At 44.8% G+C, this 17,082-nt stretch overlaps 1 long non-coding RNA gene across 1 annotated transcript; it reads left to right on the top strand.

Annotated features, from left to right (window-relative positions):
* The first annotated feature begins 1,034 nt into the window (after positions 1–1,034).
* LOC137203192 (uncharacterized) lies at positions 1,035–16,836 on the top strand. The gene is made up of 4 exons (XR_010932979.1): positions 1,035–1,149; positions 1,632–1,772; positions 15,229–15,322; positions 16,820–16,836. It is a non-coding gene; the product is annotated as an uncharacterized lncRNA (long non-coding RNA).
* Positions 16,837–17,082: the final 246 nt, after the last annotated feature.

Below are 17,082 nucleotides of genomic sequence, written 5' to 3'. Positions count from 1 at the left end.
TGCTCCTGGCTGCTGACGTCACTTTCGGCGATAAACAATAGCCTATTTTCTAAGTAGTGAAGAGTCTCATCCTGTGGAACAGGAGTGCTCCAGAGTTCACTTACAAATCCCGTCCTTTCTTGGCTCAGGTCAGCCTCGGACCAGAACATCTGTGCTGAGGAGGGGTGTGTGTGATCTCTTTTCTTTGTATTTCTTAGCCTCCCTTCTTCCCGACTTGCAAGTAATGATGGTGTGATTTCGTCCCTTCCAATCCTTCTGTCTTTAATTTTTTTGAACCTCCTGTCAGTCTTGTTTAGAAGTAGTAGTAATAAGCATCCGTGTCTTACTACTACATTATTTTTCCCTGTGACTGAGTCACATATTTCATTTGTATAACTGAAGAAAATGGGCAACTGGTATTGGGCGCTTTAAGGAATTTTGCTATAATGAGGGCCTTTCTGATGCTGATCATTGAAAGTACATGGGAATAACCTGTGCAAGTTCTAACTGATCTTAGCTTCTACTGTTTGATTTGTAAACCAACATACAGTGGAATTGACTTCTGTGTGAACGTGTGTACCATTCTATGAATTTTCACACGTGTATATATAGAATCAAGTAACCATATATACAGAACAATTCCACCATCCAAAAAACCCCCTCATGCTGCCCTGCCCCTCCACCACATCCCCTGGTAATCACTGAGTTTTGTCCTTTTGAGACCGTCATGGAAATGGAACTGATCTCGGGTGGCCTCGGCCTGCAGCGGCTTGAAGCAGGGTTTCGGTTCCCGGCCAGTGACTGAGGTCGGGTCGCAGCAGTGAGAGTACCGAATCCTAGCCACTAGACCAGTGGTTAGTGACAAGGCCCTGCCTCTACGGCTCTGCAGAAAAAAGAATTCCCACAAAGATGGAAAATAGTGAAACAAGTAAAGTATTTATTTAGGAGAAAAAAAGAGTACATGTGGATAGACACATGGGCGGACTCAGAGAGAGAGTCGTGCCGTCGCAACAGTTTAAATCACTTACGTGGGGCATTTCTTCCGTGTTTCCTTTGTCCAGTCATTTTGCTTTGCCTGGTTCAGACTCCATATTCGGTGTATCTCAGGATTTTCCCATGTGTGCGCGCGCATCTCTTAGCCAAGATGGATTCCACGGAAGAGGCCTATGGGTAAGTGAGTGTCAGTTGGCATCACTCCCCTTTTGACCACCAAGGAGCCTTTCTGCGCATGCAGTCGGGGAGGTCTCCTGACTTCAAGAATGAGGAATATGTGGTATCTTATCTTCTCCCTGGGCAGGGCCCAGCCTCCTCTCTCAATTGTCCTGTTATTCCCGTCTATTGGTCCACAAGGAATGAACTCAAACTGTTTGCCCTGGGGGCCCATCTGTCTCCTGCCCCAGAGCCATACATTTTTGAGACTAGCTTCTTTCACGCAGCATCATGCTTTTGAGATTCATGCAAGTAGTTGCATGTATCAGTAATTTATTCCTTTTCATTATTGGGTCGTATTCCATTGTATGAATGTTATCAGTTTACCCATCCACCTGTTGAAGAACACTTGAGTTGTTTCCGGTTTGGGGTGAATATGAATCGACCTGCTATGAGTAGTCATGTCCAGGTTTTTGTGTGAACACACATTTTTATTTCTCTAGGAATCTCATACCTAGGAATGAGATTGCTTAACTTTACAAGAAGCTGTCAAATTGTCTTCCAGAGCAGCTCTGCCACTTCACATCGCTACCAGCAGTGCTGAGAGCTCCAGGGGCTCTGCATCCTCACTAGGACTTACTATTGTAAGTATTCTTTTATTCCAGCCACTGTAACAGGGAACAAGTCCCCTGGCCTCTTGGAATTTACACTCTGAGACGCCATTGTTGCGAAGGGGCCTGTAAGGCTTGCAGACAACACACTGTGGCGTTAGTCTGCATGTTCCTAGCATCTAATGGTGTCGAACATCTTTTTATGGCTTATTTGCTGTCTGTAGATCCTCCTTAGTAAAGTGTCTGCTCAAGCCTTTTCCCAATTTTTAACTGAGTTTTCTGACTGTTGAAGTTGAGGGTTCTTTATGTATTCTGGATAAATGTCCTTTAATGGCTACATGGTGTGTAAGTATATTCTCCCAGTGAGGAGCTTGTCTTTTCATTCTCCTAACAGCTGATTGCAGTCTTTGAGTTAATTTTTGAATAAAGCCAAAGGATGTCGGGGTCCCTTTTCTGCGTATGGGAGTCCCATTGTTCTAACACCATTTTTGAAAAAGTCTATCCTGGTTCCACTGAACTACTTCTTTGCCATTGTCAGAAATTCACTTGGCCATATTTATGTGGGTCTAAGTCTAGACTCTGTTCTCTTCCACTGATCTATGTGCTTATCCCTTTGCCAATATACACTGTTGTGATTACTGTTGTCTCTATAGTAAGTCATAAAGTAGGGACAAGTGTGATTCCTCCAACTTTCTGCCTCTTTTTCAAAGTTGACTTGACTATTCTAATTCTTTTGCCTTTCCATGTGAATTTTAAAATTAGGTTGTCTTTATCTGCAAAATAATCCTGCTGGGCTCTTGCTCTGAATTGCATTAAATCTGGAGACTGTTTTGAGAAGATTCGACACCTTTACTATTATGAGTCTTCCAATCCATGCACACAATATATTTCACCATTGATTTGGCATTCTTGGAGTTCTTTCCTCATTTTTAGTTTGCAGCATACAGATTCTGTATTTTCAGCCCACAGATCCTGTTGTTTCCAGAGTGTTGTTTCTAGCTTTAAAAGAAATAATTCTGTTTCCCATTTATGACGACTTATGTTGCAAGTGTTTTACAGATATTCTTTATCAAGTTAAGGTACCTTCATGAACGGATGTTGAATTTTATCATATGCTTTTCTCTGCATCTATTGAGATGTTCATATATGGTTATATGTAACCATATATGATCATCTGATCTCTTAATGTAGTAAATCAAATGTATAGACATGAAAATATTAAAGAACCTCTGAATTCCTGTGAATCCAACTTGATCATAGCATGTTATCTTTTTTAATGTGCCGTTAGATTCAGTTAATATTTTATTAGAACTCTTCATCTATATTCATGAGTAAAATAAGGCTCTAATTTCCCTTTTACATACTGTTTTTATCTGGCGTTGGTATCAGAATGATACTGGCCTCATAGAATGATTTGGAGAGCATTTCTTCTGGGAGAGTTTGCATAAGATTGGAATGAGCTGGTCCTTGAAAAGTTGGCAGAAGTTTTTGGATATGGTTCTTTTGTGGGAAGATTTTTAATTACTCCTATTTTTCTTAATAGTTACAGGATTATTGGGGCTTTCTATTTTTTCTTGCTGCATGTAGTAAATTATTATACCTTCTAATAGCTCCTCTGTCTGGTCCCGTCCTCTTTTTCATTTATAACGTTATTTATTTATAACCACTCTTCTTTTTCTTTAATGAATCTACCAGAAGTTTTAAAGGACCACATTTGGCTTGATCAGCCTTCTTAGAGCGTTGTTTTCTGTCTGGCAATATACGGTCTTTTGTTTATTATCTCCCTTCTTAGATTTTTTTGGAGTTCTTTTGTTCTTTTCCTAATGTCCTTTTTTAAAAATTGAACTATAGTTTGCTTTTCCTAAGTTCTTAAGTTTGAAACTTGGCTCACTGAGTTTTTACTTTCTTCTCTTTAAAAGATACAAGTATTTAAGGCTATTAATATACAAATATTTATATAAACATACAGCATACACATACAGGCTCTGAAACATCTTGTTCACTCTACTGACAACCTTGCTGGGATCAATCCCACTTGGTCATGTTATATAATTCTTTTTACATATTGCTGGATTTGGCTGGCCTGTATTTTCAGGGTTCTTGTGTTAATATGCCATAAAGTATATGGCATATAGTTTTCGTTTCGTGTGATCTTTGTCTGGTTTTGGTGTCAGGGTAATACTGGCTTCATAAAATGATATTGGAAGTATTTCCCCCTCTTCTATTTTTTTGGAAGAGCTATGAAGGATTGGTTTTCATTTTTCTTTTAACATATGGTTGAAATCACCAGTGAAGCCAACTTGGGCTTTTCTTTGTGGGAGGTTTAAAAATTACTAAGTTAATCTCTTTACTTGTTATAGGCATATTCAGATCTATTTCTTTCTTTTTAAGATTTATTTTTATTATTTATTATTTTTTTAAATTTATTTTTGGCTGCGTCAGGTCTTATTTGCAACATGGCGGGATCTTCATTGAGGCACACGGGATCTTTCGTTGCGGCACGCGGGCTTCTCTCTAGTTGTGGTGTGCGGGTTTTCTCTTCTCTAGTTGTGGCACGCAGGCTCCAGGATGCGTGGCAGGCTCTAGCTGAGGCACGTGAGCTCAGTAGTTGTGGCGCGTGGGCTTAGTTGCCCCGTTGCATGTGGGATCTTAGTTCCCTGACCAGGGATCGAACCCGAGTCCCCTGCATTGTAAGGCGGATTCTTTACCACTGGACCACCAGGGAAGTCCCAGATCTTCTATTTATTCTAGAGTCACTTTTACTCGTTTCTGCCTATCTTGGAATTTATCCATTTAATTGAGGTTTTCTAATTTGTTGCTATTCAGTTGTTCATAGGATTCCCTTACTGTGCTTTTTATTTCTGTAGAGTTGGTAGTGGTGTCCCCTCTTTTATTCATGATTTTAGTAGCTTACATCACCTCTCTTTTTATCTTGGTCAGTCTAGCTAGAGATTGTCGATTGTACTGGTCTTTCCCAAGAGCCAGCTTTGGGTTCTGTTGATTTTCTGTGTTGTCATTCTGTTCCTTATTTTATTTATTATGCTGGAATCTCTAATCATTTCCTTTCTTCGGCGTGATGTGGATTTTGTTTACTTTTCTTTTTCTTCTTAAGATAGAAGATTAGGTTGTTGATGGCGATCTTTGTTCTCTTTAATACAGGCGTTTACAGCTATATTACATTTCTCTCCTTTACCTGCTTTATTTCACTGCTTTAGTTGCAGCCCCTAAGTTTTGGCATGTTGTAGTTTTGTTTTCATTCATCTCAGCGTGTTTTATAACTCTCACCTTATGATTTCTTCTTTGACCTGTAAGAAGTGTGTTGTTTCATTTCCACATATTTGTGACTTTCCCAAATTGTCTTCATTTATTGGTTTCTTATTTCATTCCATTGTGGTGAGAAATTGTGCCTCAGACTGTGCACTACGCAACTCCACAGGGCGACTTTCACACGTATATGGCAGCCTCGGGAGGAAGAGGCCCTAGAGGATGAGGACGGCTGTCATTTGACACTGGGGCCCTCGAGAGATGGCATATTTCAAATGCTGATTTCTTTCCTCGAGATGCTTTATCTTCAGAGATAACATGCTGCTGGGGCTGGGAGTCTGTGACCCACAGTTTCCTTGGTGGTCCAAGACTCCCTCTGGTGCTTACACTCCATGTTCTGCCCTGTTTTAGGGGCCCCTCCTCCAGATGTTCTACCCAATCTCTCTCCACATGGGTAGATTCTCTCTCCACATAATCCAGACGGTTCCCTTCTGCAGGGTCCACATCTGGCCCACAGGAAGCTCTGGAAACAGACCACCCCTGCCCCAGCCACTTCCTCTGGTTTTTCCACGGATGTGAGTAGAGTAAAAAGGAAGCAGCTAGTGGCTAAGCCGAACTCCCTGGGCGGGAACGTGACCCTGCGTGGTTGTCTGGACACTGCAATGTTGGACTATCAAGATGGGTCTTTTTTTTTTTTTTTTTAAAGATTTTTTTGATGTGGACCATTTTTAAGTCTTTATTGAATTTGTTACAACATTGCTTCTGTTTTATGTTTTGTGGGTTTTTTTTGGCCGTGAGGCATGTGGGATCTTAGCTCCCCGACCAGGAATGGAACCTGCACTTACTGTGTCGGAAGGCAAAGTCTTAACTACTGGACCGCCAGGGTCCCTCGAGTTGGGTCTTTGATCTGAGCTTGTTCATCTCCCAGGAGACTTTTCCACTAATACCTCACACGTGGTGGGAGGCTGAGTAATAACCCCCACCACACACACATGAGGATGTCCACGTTCTTATCTCTGGACCCTGTGACGTGACTCTCTCCATGGAAAAGGGGACTTTGCAGGTGTGACTAAGGGAAGGATCTCAAGATGGGGAGATTATCCTGAACTACCCTGGGGCCCGATGCACTCGCAAGAATCCTTGTGAAAGGAGGTAAGACGGTCGGAGTCAGAAAAGGAGATGTGATGGACCAGGTGCTGGCGTGATGCACTTGAATAAGGAGGAAGGGGCCACAGGTCAAGGGTGGCCTCTGCAAGCCGGAAAACGCAAGGATGGGTATTCTCCCCTGAAGCCCCCAGAGGAGCCAGCCCTGTTGACGCCTTGATTTTAGACTTCTGACCTAAAGACCTGTGAGAGAATGAATTACTGTTGTTTAAGTCACTAGGTCTGTGTTGGTTACAATAGCCACGGGAAACTAATGCACACGTCTTTTACTTGGAGAACTGTCTCCTATAAACTGTCAACAGACGTAGAGGGAAAACTGGAGCACTTCAACATTTAGCAGAAATTCCATCTTGGGTTAATTTAAGGATGAGTTCCTCACATCCATAAAACCAAGTTCCAATTCCTTTTTTTTTGAACCACAATGAATAGTGGCACTTGAATTGTGAGTGACAGCAACTGTTTACAGTTTGAAAACTTGCAAAATCATCCATGAGCAGATGATGGCTTTGAACCCGACACTTCGTTTACCTTGCCCATGTTTGCCCAACGGGAAACAAATGCTTTAAAAAGAAATAAAACTTCGTTCAGGGTTCCCGGCAGCATTCAACAATGGAACCCCATCTATTCAAATAAAAGCTTCAGTTGGAAACTTGTCATCTTGGATCGCATCGACAAAATTCTTTAACCCACCAAACTGAAAAAGAAGTTCCTGTTACTGCTGGCCTTATGTCCCGGGTCTGAGCAGACCCTGATGACAGACCAAGGATGCACTTCCTCTCTCTATATATGTTACAGCTGCACAATTCCCCAGACTGCTCGGTGCCATAAACACCCACCTCGTGGCACCCCCGTTACTTCTCAGTGTCCCCAGTGGGGTGACCTAGGGTCCCACACTGTCCTCAGGTTGCAGGCAGTCCCCGCGTACCCTGGCTCTTCCTCAGCTCCAATACCTGTTGCCGCGTGGGCGGCCCTGCCTGCCGAATCCCTCAGCCTAGCCTCCCCCACCACCAGGACAACAAGGGGCCTGTGGCAGCTGCCGTCGGGGGGCTCAGGAGCCAGGCATCTGCTGGCCTGGGGTGCAGGCTTGAGAATGGCTCCTTCCGCAGCCCTGCAGCAGCTCCTGCCCATGGAAAAGCAGGTCCACCTGGTCTGGTCCTGGGGCCCGCTCCCCACAGGTGCTCAGAACCCGTCCACACGCGGCATCCTCCCTCCCCTGCTCTCCCCACATGCTCAGAATCCTCGCTGGACCCACAGCGCCTGAGGCAGGAGGGCCTTCCCTAGGAATCTCAGCAACCGGTCCTGAAGGAAGTGTAGCCGAGGGAAGAAACCATCCACGCTCATCTTCCCCCGCATCACCCTCCCCAGGTGGAGAGAAATCCCCCCACTTCTCCCCTAACGGCCTCTCCTGATGACACAACCATGCCAGGCAAACAAACTTGGATCCTATGGGCAGCCCCCAACCTGGGAGCCTGCAAGCTTTGGGAATCTTGGCTCCCAGCCCTGCCGGCTGCACGAGAACCGCCGTGAGCCCACAGGGAGACACCGTGTTTCCTAAATCTTCCCGGGGGATGTTCCATAGGCTGAGATAGTTCTCGAAGATAATGAAGAGGCCAAGCTAACAGTAACAGCAGAAATGCCAGTACACGTGGTTTCTTCCATTTTATTTTCTGTAAGATTAAGTACAGTGAAAAGCTAAACGGGTGTTTTAAAAATAGCACAACTTAAATCACGAGGAGATGGCAGAAACCTCTGGGATGAAGCCCACATGTCGTCCAAATGGGGATTCCAGGCAGCAGCCTGGATGCAGGCTGGGGGGCCTTGCACATCTTGCCTGGAGGTCTGGGCAGCTCTGTCCTCCCTCGTCAGCCCAGCCTGGACTCAAGTTCATGGGACCTGACGTCTTAGAATTTAGGGGATCTCTTTAAGAAAAAGAACACAGAACTGTGAATAAAAATTAGACACAAAACCGGATACTTATTTATTTAGAAGGGGCCTGCGGGAGAGGAGCCCTGAATCTCGAACGTCACTGATTTCAAGGTAAATGACTTCTCCGATTAGTCCAAATATTCCATCACGTTCTGGCTCTACTGGTACCGATCAGCCAAGCGCGTGCCGACATGTCCAGCCTTGGCTGCCTCCTCGTTGTGATGACCTGCGTGGTGTCCTTAGCCCCCTGGGGAGGGACAGCGGGCGGCGAGAGCCTTGTTATCTTCCAGGAGCGCCTGACACACATGGGGGTGGGGTGGGGTGGTGACGCACCATGGGCCCTACTAACAAATACCCCAGCTGAGTAACAACTCCACCTCTGCCATCATCCCACCTGCACTACTAGGCCCCAAAGGTGCGCTCAGGACCCGGGGGTGGGCAGGTCTCACCACCGGGACACGTGTGGTCGCTGTGAGCCTGACCGCCCGGCTTGCTCTGTCCCCTCCTTGCCTCGGGACCTCCTCTCCACTAGGTATTCCTTTTCCCCATTTTCCGCCTATTTTTCTTCCTCTTTCTGTTTCTCTTCTTCCTTCTGGAGTTCGAATAGGAGTCAGAAGCTGCTCTGGACACTGACTATCAGGGTGTCTCTTGGGCTCACTCAGTGGATAGAGACCCAGCAGAGTGGCATGAGGGCAGCTGCGGCTTCCCCGAGGACGGGGACCTGCGGAGCGGGGTGTGTACTGTGCGCACGTGATTGTGAAATACACGTTCACTGGCTTGAGTAGTGTGCCCCCGAGTTCTTGTCCGCCCGGAACCTCAGAGCAGGGCCTTATTTGGAAATCTGTCTTTTGCAGGTGTAATTAATTAAGATGAGGTCTGACTGAATTGGGGGGGCACCCTAAATGCAATGACTGGTGTCCTTTTGAGAAGAGGAGAGGCCACACATGCACACTCAGGGAAGAGGCCATGGCAAGACAGAGGCAGAGACTGGAGGGCTGCAGCTGCAAGCCTGGGAACACCAGGGGCCACCAGAAGCTGGAAGGGGCAGGGAAGGAGCCTCCCCAGAGCCTTGGGCCTTGATTTCCGACTTCTAGCCTCCAGAACCCGGAGATAATACAATTCTGCTGTTTGTCAGCCGCCCAGTTTGCTGCAGGAGCCCCGGGAACCTAACATGCATGTAATAAGTCACTTTGAGAAACAGTCCCAGGGTGGCTGAGTACATGTGCAGTAGTAGGAGAGGAAAGCCCTACCTGTGTTGATGGCTGAAGCTTTTTGACTCGGCCTTTGTTTCACAGTCAGAGGTAAGACCTAAGTGCAAATGCATCCGGGAGAGGCAATGTACTGACGTAACTGAGGCTGAAAACGATGCTCTGGGCCAAGCAGCCTTCTGAAACCTTCCTGTGGACACCAAAGGTGGCAAATATCTGAATGTGAGCAGACGTTTTTGTCGCATAACTGGACATTTCTCTGTACGTTTGGTTATGTTGCTTTTCCCAAAGAAGAAAATGAAAATTTCAGTCTGGGTTTGCAGATTTGGGGGCAGTAAATAAAGAGAATTGTTTAGCAGGCCTCACCTACCCCCCATCCACCTATTCCTCCAGCTTTGGACAGATTGTTATCACTCAGAACACACGGAATTCCTGATGTTTGCTGGAACAGTAGAGCACTTCCATTTCCCTCTGCTTATCTGGGGGTCTTTAAACTGTTTATATTCAGGATAGGTTTTATTGGGTATTTTTCTTCCTCTCACTTAAAAAACAAACTGGGAAATAGCCTCCAACTGGCAGTGAAATGTAAACAAATCATGAATTTTTAAAAATCCTCAAGTACATGCTTTGCTTCTCAGATAAGAAATAGAAAGATAACTGGAGAGTCGGTCAATCAAAAAAAAAAGGAAAATGGAAACGCTTATCACCTAATTGCACTGGCTTAGAAATAGGTGAAGATGGAACAAATCATGGAGCACAAAATAGAACATGTATTTCGAGAACTGTTTTGGCAGAAATCTACTGTGAGTTATTGCTAAATGGGTATAATTTCTGGTGAGCAAACGTGTTTCCATTATGTTTCATAATTTTTAGTTTAAATCTGAAGTAAGTTGCAACAAGTGGTGTATGCTTTTAATTAGACTCAGCATTTGGACCCTTTCTAAATAATCAGTGCAAGATGGGGAGTGTGGGAATAGACTGAAACGTTAAAAAGTTTCTTCTTGATTAATTAGTAAATATAACCCTTAACTATTTGGAAATTTTAAAAATATAATTGAGAAATGAATAATAGTATTCTTGCAGCCAAGAGAGAGGATATAAACCCAGAAGAGTTATCACCAGCTCACAGGTGAGTCCTGAAAATTTGTCACGTTATAAAAGATGACAAATCTCAATTAATATTATTAATGGCAAAGCTCCAAGATCAGTCTGAAATTCTCATGATGGTGTGGAAATTGGCAGACATTATTAGGGTGGAATAGATGCAAAAGACTAAAATGAAAAATCATTTTTATTGAAGTTAGTGTCATAATAAAGGTAGACGTGTAAACAGAAGCCTAACAGGTAAACTTGCTAAGCAGTCCTCTTCATCCCTGCTTCCAGACCTTTGCACCCTGGTATGCTGTGACCGGGAGACATGGGGTCTCAAAACTAACTCCCTGTGCTGGCACGTGGGGTGGGCTGGCCCTGCGTTCCTTTCAGATCATGGGCCACCATGACTTCGGTTCTCTTTTTCCTTGGTCAGATACCTACTTACAGATGCTGTGCCACTGTTTCCCTTTATGGGACAAGAAGCTAATGTTCTTCTCTGAAGTCTAAAAAAATGAAAGACTTTGTGAAGTCTGTACTTAAAAATGCCAAATGGTAATTAAAATACTTTTTGAATTGTTTCCATGTCTTGGCTATTGGAATAAGGCTGCAGTGAACATGTGAGTGCAAATATCTCTTCAAGATCCTGATTTCAGTTCTTTTGGATAAATACCCAGAAGTGGGATTGCTGGATCGTATGGTAGTTCTACTTTTAAATTTTTGAAATAAGCTAAATGTTCATTGACAGATGAATGGATAAAGAAAATGTGGTATGTACGTATAGCAGAATATTATTCAGCCATAATAAAGAAGGCAGTTCTATCATATACAACAAAAGGATGAACCTTGAGGACATTGTACTAAGGGAAAGAAGCCAGACACAGAAGGACAAATACTGCATGATTCCACTTATGAGGCCTCTATCGATAAAATAGTCACGCTCACAAACAGAGAGTAGATTGGTGCTTGCCAGGGGCTGGGGAGGGAGAAATGGGGAGATGTAATTCAATGGGTATAAGGTTTCAGTTATGCAAGGTGAATAAGCCCAAGAGATCAACATGGTACCTATTTGTGCACTTACAAATCTGTCCAGAGGTTAGATTTCATGTTATTGTTCTTACTACAGTAAAAAAGAAACTTTTTGGAAATTCTGCCACAGTTAACTTTTTTGTATATTGAGAGTCATAACTTTTTTTTTTAAGGTCAATTCATGGATTCCATGAATCCATGAATTTTAGGGTTTTTGTAAGAATCAAGGTGATGCTGTCACGCCTGTAGACGGAAGACATCCAACACAGGAAGACTGGGGGAAGGGAAAGCATTGTAACTTTCCTTCCCGGTCACTACACCTATAAGATACACCTGTTGAAGAGGACCATCCCAGGCAGGGGAGGAAAGAATGATAGAAAGAACAGCTTTATCCGTCCATTCATTAGTCCACTCACTCTCCACGTTTAGTGAGCACCTACTGTGTGTCAGGCACTAGACTAATTCAGGACTTGCGACCCACATTCAACGTTCTCAATTCCTACAGCTTCTTGTTGATATGACACAACCGTGATTTTCAGAACACTCTTTCCAAAAGTGTTACATTGTGAAGATCTGTGTGGCAATTGAGATCATCAACAAAAACATATCTCTGAAAAGGCAAACATGAAAAAAGAAAATTCAGCGCTAACCTGACAACAAAGCCCCTTTTCAGATACACAACAGCCGAACTCTATCTCTAGTAAAAAATACATGACTAAGAACACTTGCCGTAAAACAGAGAGCAGACTGTCCTGGATGCCTGGACGTGACAGCACAAGGCATAGAGCCAGAACTATGGAGTCTAAATGTTAACCGTGGCACGTGGATACTTATTCCAGTTTCACGGTGCTTTCATTGACCTTTGTAAAAAGCTCATAAATATTAGGGGAAACAGCAAAGTCTTATATCTTGAAGCTCTTTCAGGCTCTTTGAACTTGAAAATCTTTGGCATAGTCAACATAGACTTCACTGAATTAGAGAAAATTGCAGGGGGGTTTATGAATTCACTCAACTGACGTTCTTAAATATACTCAGAGTTAAGGTGTCACATAATTGTTCCAGGCCAGAGAGCAGGAAACGCTGATTTCAAAGGTGAAGACCAGGCTCCGCTGCAGCTGCTGCTGTTCTAGTTGTTTTTTAGTTTGGGGGGTGGGGAGGGGGGAGTCGTCAGAATAATTGGAGTTTTCTTCAAAGTAGTGACTTAAAAGCTCTCGTTTCCGTCTCTTACCTGCCTACTCACATTTCTCTGCCCAGGGTGGCACCTCCAGGCTCTTGGATGAAAGTGCTGTCCTGGAAACCATTAAGTCAAGAAGTCGGTACTGAGTCGGCGGTAGCTTTTGTCTTGAGGATAAAAGCAGTCCTGTTTCTTCAAGTGCTGGGATGGCGTCCTGACCTGACCCCAAATTGGAATGGAAGCTTCTGTCACTTCTGCCCGAATCCCCAGAGAGCCAGGGCCAACTGCCCCCAGAGTCCCACCTGCTAGAAGACTCTCCTGTTCCGTGTCCTGTACGCTGGGGAACGGGCCAGGCCAGGCAGGGGCCTCAGTCATGCCACCCTGTCCACCGTCAACTGCAGACCGCGTCTGTCTTGGTCTCCTGCAGCACAGAGCGCCGCGCTGAGCTGGGACGTTGCCCCCTCGGCCAGATTGGGGTTGCACCAGCTGGGGAGACCGACCCAGAGGCAGCTGTCATCATGCAGGCTGCTGGCCTGGTTAGAACCTGGCCAGACCTTCTGGCAGGGGAATTGACTCCTAATGGTGACTTGCTAAACCAGTCATATGCTCTGTTTTGAGAAATGTCAACTTGAAGCAAAGGAAATGAATTCTCAGTGTCCGAGTAGAAAGTGGAAGCAGACTCATGGGGAGCAGGAACCAAAGGCAAGGGTGCCGTGGACTCCTTGGGTGACTGCTGGGTCATCAGGGTGGACGTTGGCCATCCAGTGGCCGTGGCCGTGCGTGGCACCCAATGGTCTGTGGGCATCTCTCTCTAGGAAGCCCCTTCCGTCTTAGCACCTGTGTGCTTCTCTCTCCCCTGGGAACTAAGGGCCTAAACCCGGGCCTCAGAAGACACGCTGGGCATGGGCCTTACCCTGGAGTGATGTGTAACCGGTGAGGAATCAGAACAAAGGAAGAGTGTCCTCAGTAGAAGCTGCCCTACCTTTCCCAACTCATTTTCTATCTTATTTTTGAAATATCCTCCTGGGTCAGGAATAGGAAGACATGAAGGTATTTGTTAAGTAAAAAACTATTGCCCACAAAGACTGCTGCATGCCCTGCCTGTGAGAGCCTTTGCTCTGGAGAGAGGGGTTCTGGGCGGAGACCTAATCCCCAGCTCATAGGGAGGATAGAGGACACCAACCGTGGCTCCTGGATGCTCTACTTGGGGATGTGGGGGGGTGCGTAAGGCGGGTGAAGTATGAAACGTGAATCCTGGTTACCTGGAGCCTGCGGCCGCTACATCTATGCTGCTGCTTCCGCTCTGGATCAGACCTTCCATCTCCCTGGGATGGGGACGGTGAGACCACTAGACGGTTCAGTCTCAGCCTTTGAGTTTCCAAGGGCTGCCTGGTCCCTGTCATAAAGAATGAGGAGCGGTGGGCTTCCCTGCTAGCGCAGTGGTTAAGAATCTGCCTACCAATGCAGGGGACACGGGTTCGAGCCCAGGGCCGGGAAGATCCTACATGCTGTGGAGCAACTGAGCCTGTGCGCCACAGCTACTGAGCCTGCGCTCCAGAGCCCGCGAGCCACGACTACTGAAGCCCACGTGCCTAGAGCCCGTGCTCTGCAACAAGAAGCCACGATGATGAGAAGCCTGCGCACCGCAACGGAGAGTAGCCCCCGCTCGCTGCAACTAAAGAAAGCCCACACGCAGCAACGAAGACCCAACACAGCCAAAAATAAATAAATAAAATAAAGTTATTTATATATATAAAAAAAGAATGGGGGGCGGTGTATGACAGACACACTGAGGGAGACCCACAGAGACCACTGTGGGGGGACTGGAGTTCAGCAGCCCCTTTGGGGCTGAGGCGTGTGAAGCAAGGCTGGCGTCTGCTGTCCCCTCCTAGCCTCCTCCCCCGCTGTTCTCTGTTTGTGCCATCCAACGTCGCAGGCATCTAACGTGGTGACCTACCACTTCTCTGCATCTGGGTTTCTGAGAACAATTAGGCTTTCCGAAGTGGCCCCTGTGCTCAGGAAAATTCTCAAACTTCCAGGGTGATGGGTGCTCCCATGGTCTGTGTGCTTAGTTAAGCTTGGTTAAACAGAGCTGCCTGGGAGTCTGGAGACTAAGCTCTGTGACCGTGCTGGGAACTGAAAATCGTGGTGATTGGAAGGACGATCTAATGTATCAATGGATCTGTAATCAATAGTAACTTCCGTGATGGTGGTATTCCCTACGTTCTCAGAATAAGTCATGTCATTTCTCTTTCTGAAGCACCCAACCTCTGGTCACCCGACCACATAACTCTTTCTTTGTCTTCTCTCATAGTGTCCTTGTTCCCCAAAAAAATCCAGCAAAGAAGTGAAACCTATTTACTTAGCTCTTTAAACTAAGATCGGATTTGTCAATACCGAGCAATCTGCCAAGCATCCTTTACCCAAGGACTGGATTGCATCGCCACCTGCTGGAGATTTCCAGCTGTGTACCCTTAGGTTTAAATATTAGCTCATTTACTTAATCGCTGGGTAAGGCAGTGATCTTCAGACTGAAATACCCATGGGCACAAGAAGACTTTTGAAGAAGGGTTCAGAAAGTTTTAAGGGCACCAATTTCCAGCTGCCCCAATTCCATGTTTTCTCTCTCCTACAGCAGATAAACCTGAGAACCTGCTGGCAGTGGAGCCACCTGCTGTCCTTATTGCCTTCCTGCATTCCTTTACAAGACAGAGCTACACAGACTGCAGGTTTGTGTCCTCCCGAAATTCATATGTTGAGACCTAATCCCCAAGGGGATGGTACTTGGAGGTATTTGGTATTAGACCTTTCGGGAGGTGATAAGGTCATGAGGGCAGAACCTTCATTAATGGGATTAGCGTCCTTAGAAAAGAGACCCCAGAGAGCTTTCTGCCATGTGAGCTTGCATGGAAAAGACAGTGTCCATGAACCAGGAAGCGGGCTCTCACCAGACACTGAACCTGGTAGCGCTTTGATCTTAGACTTCCAGCCTCCAGAACTGTTCGAAATATATTTCTGTTATCTATAAGCTATCCAGTCTTTGATATTCTGTTATAGCAGCCTGAGCAGACCCAGACACTCAACCCCGGGCATCGTTCTAAGTGCTGTACATTTATTACCTCTTTAAAAGCCAAAATGCTCCAAACAAAGGGACAATTTGAAATACAGTTTGAAAGTATGTTATGGGAGAACGCCTCCTCACTCAAGACCACCTGTCTGTTGCATGTTTTGCTTTATTTCAGGGGGTAGGAGATAGAAAGTTCCACCTTCTGACAATTAACGTTATATTTCCAAGTAAAAGAGTTTTGTATCAAGATTAAATTGTGCATTTTCTTAACTTTTATTCAGATTTGCAGGAGAAACATTTTCATTAACTTTTGTCAAATGATTATTAGCTACTGTAAATGCACATTCACTTTTTACTTGGACCCAAGCTTCCTCTTTGCTCTTATTTATTTCTACCACATGCCCATAAAATTTTAATATATGAGTAATGTATTATGGATTTTATTCTAAATCACTGTTTTTGGCTGTGTTTTTCACCGAATCCTGTCTCATTCGAGCAATAATCTCATTTATAGATAACTGAACTAATTTTTTTAAAGCCTAATAGATATGAGTAAAGGATATATTTCCAATAAATTACTTTAAATAGCTAAAAATTCTTTACCAAAGCGTATAATATATGTAGGTGGTTTTTTAAATCAATCATGTACTACTAATAATTGTAATGAGAATTTAGCCCAGAGGAAAGATTTAACACTTAGAACTTTCTAGCTATAGTAAATACTAATTTAAATTTTTATACATATTCTGTTGCAGAGAAGTATGATAGTATCATCAATAAAAGACTCTCAAGTATAAACGTGTTATAATTTGACAAAATTCTGTGAGGGATATGGATGGAAATAGAATTTCAAAGGAAAAACAAACCATGTAAAAATTTATTTCAAAATAGTTTCTTTCAAAATATTTACAGGGTGTGGGAAACTACATCCCTTGCAACTATTAAACTTGTTATTAAAACAACAAAGAATGTGGGAGGGGTAAAAGTTTTGCCAAATTTTGGGGGAATACTCTAACGGAGATAATCGTACCCCCAAGGATCCTTGTAAGGGTTAAAAAGAGAAGTAGTAGATGCTGAATAAGTAAATGGTGGGTCTACTTTCTTCATTAATTCCTAGGATTATTGGAAGACGAAATACTAAAATATTTCCCCCTCTCAGCAATGGTACTGGTGAAGGCTTGGCGAGCGAAGTGGCAAAGGTATGTGAAATTGCAACGCGCGCCCCTCAGGAGCCTGCGGGGACGGGAGCTTTCGGCGGGAGGGTTCGGGGTGTGTGTGGGCGCCCCCACTTCGGACCACCTTGCACTAAAGACCTCTTCTCGGACCTCACTGTGAAAGCACTAGGCGATGGACGGAAGGATGTCGCCGCCCAGGCAGGTGCTTCGGACCCCGCCTCCCTGGGTCTCAGTCCGCGCCCCCGCG

This window comes from Pseudorca crassidens, chromosome 12, assembly GCF_039906515.1.
Source record: "Pseudorca crassidens isolate mPseCra1 chromosome 12, mPseCra1.hap1, whole genome shotgun sequence".
Classification (NCBI taxonomy): domain Eukaryota; kingdom Metazoa; phylum Chordata; class Mammalia; order Artiodactyla; family Delphinidae; genus Pseudorca; species Pseudorca crassidens.
This window is presented reverse-complemented; position numbering and strand designations above follow the sequence as displayed.